Here is a 2,500-nt window from a genome sequence, read left to right as displayed (position 1 = left end):
TAATTGGTGAACACTCTTATAAGATATATATATATATATATATATATATATATATATATATATATATATATATATATATATTTATATATATGTGTATAAATGTTATATATATATATATATGTATGTATATATACGTATATATATATATATATAGATATATATGTATATATATACATATATATATATATATATATATATATATATATATATATATATATATATATATATACATATATATACATATATATATACATATATATATATAAATAAATATATATCTCTATATGTATATATATACAGTATATATATATATATATATATATATATATATATATATATATATATATATATATATATATGATCGCGTTTACTTGAAACTTTTGTCTATATTTCTCTAGGAACGAATAGTAAATGAATCAAGAGAGGAAATATTTTCTTCTAGAATAAAATAAATATGATACTGATCTTGAAATTTCTGAGGAGTAAATACTGATTTCTTTTGCATATCGATAACAGGAGGAATATGAAATTAAGTCCCTTTTTATTCAAACTGTAGATAAGAATTGAAATAATACAATAACTACGAACTTCATGTTCTTAATAATAAATGTTCCTGTTGGATATAAAGAGAAACATAAAATATGTCATTATGAGTGATGTACCTAAAGATTGGATTGCGTACATACATATTCACTTATACTGGTTAAGCCCGAGAAAATTTTCCTGTAAATAGACATTAAAAAATTATATAAAATAATGAACAAAATTAAATGCCAGATTCAAATCGCCATAATATATCTTCAAAGCGACCCCTACTATCACCTTCTTTCTAGTAATTGCCTATTTTCTTATAACCCCTAAGCTTAGGCTTAAGGGTTATAAGAAATTTATATGACTTATAATTCCTTAAACTTAACAGTACGAAACCAATATCTTTTACATGGCAAATCCTGGCCATGTATATAGATATTTTATGAGAGAGAGAGAGAGAGAGAGAGAGAGAGAGAGAGAGAGAGAGAGAGAGAGAGAGAGAGAGAGCGAGAGAGAGAGAGAGAGAGAGAGAGAGAGAGATTCATGCTTATCATATGCTAGAAGAGATCCAGACAATCTAACTAAGCTTCAGCAAGTAAAACTATGTAAAACTTTTTCCTGAAAATTACTGAGGCCCATTTGATTCATATTGTGTATTCATATAATTTCTTAATATTCTATGTAAATAATGATAAACTAAACGTATCACTTAACGTTAAAGGACCATACCATTTTGTACCAGCGTGCTTCCAGTATTTATATTGTAGACACTATGTACTTACACGAAAATAAAAACTTTCTCTCCTGAATATTTGAACCTCGCCTCACTCTCTTCAACTCTCATCAGATGAAACCAAGAAAGTATTTAAAACAAATAATTGTACAAATGATGCTAGTAGAGGTTGTGGAAAGTTTACCTAATCCAATTCAAACAGAATTCTCCCATTAATATTTTTATATATTCATTAAGAACAATAGAATTAGAAAAAACTTCATAACATTAAAAAATGTAGCACCGATTAGGCTACAAAAGCAAACGTTGCAACCGAATATCATTAGAATGGAAGAAAATATTTTTGATTTAACACTGTGAACATATGATACTCATACGTTCACTTATAGATAAAATATAGATGAGCAAAAAAGATTCAAACTGGAAAAAAAGTTATTATAATAAAAAAATGAAAATATCTCACACCCAGGCATTCTGATGTGAGCAATCATTAGAAAAAAAACAAAGGCTAATCGCTAATGACATGTCAAATCTAAGTTTTTTCTGCAGATTCCGCTGGATATGACTTTGCAGTTTTAAGGAATGAAATTTGATGTGACTAAAAGTCCTCAGTAGAAATACTTGGTCATATAACTGTATTCTAAGAGATCTCATCTTTCCATTTTTTTTTTTTCTCCAAACTCCTTTAAAAACCGTTAAGTGAAAGATTCCTCCAAGCTGAAATTAGTGCCCACATTTTAACAAATTTAGCCAAATATAATGAATAGGTGTGCAACCTTTGAGTCGAAAAGGCATATCCATGACATTCTATTTTTTCTTAGGGGGGTGGGGCTTTTCAAACCAGGCAAAATGAATCTTACCAAATTACCGATTAACTTACCTTTCATATGAATTCTTCGCTGTTTAGAAATGCATGAGTAAGAAAAAAAAAACTGGTAAAAGAACATAGCACTCAAAGGCTACTGCAGACGCGTGCTAAACAGGCCTTTGAGAAAGCTAAATTAATATTATTTTTTCTTTTTTAATGGAAGAACGCTAGTATAAAAACTATATTTTCTTCATTGTGATATGAGAGTCTTGCCACTTCTTAATAAGATGCGTTAAATTCAATTCAAATTGATTCGTTAAGGCTTTCATGAGAAAAAGCTGAAGAAAAGAAGCTATTCGGTACGTATTTTCCCTCCTAGACATCATATTCCGTTAAATGCACGTGACGATGCCACAGCCTATGCAATC

The 2,500-nt window shown here is 28.2% G+C and overlaps 1 protein-coding gene across 1 annotated transcript in view; it reads right to left on the bottom strand.

Annotated features, from left to right (window-relative positions):
- Positions 1–2,500, bottom strand: part of LOC137643891 (UDP-glucuronosyltransferase 1A10-like) — a 142,594-nt gene that overhangs the window by 139,683 nt on the left and 411 nt on the right. The gene's annotated exons all lie outside the window — the stretch shown is intronic.

This window comes from Palaemon carinicauda, chromosome 1 (assembly GCF_036898095.1).
Source record: "Palaemon carinicauda isolate YSFRI2023 chromosome 1, ASM3689809v2, whole genome shotgun sequence".
Classification (NCBI taxonomy): domain Eukaryota; kingdom Metazoa; phylum Arthropoda; class Malacostraca; order Decapoda; family Palaemonidae; genus Palaemon; species Palaemon carinicauda.
This window is presented reverse-complemented; position numbering and strand designations above follow the sequence as displayed.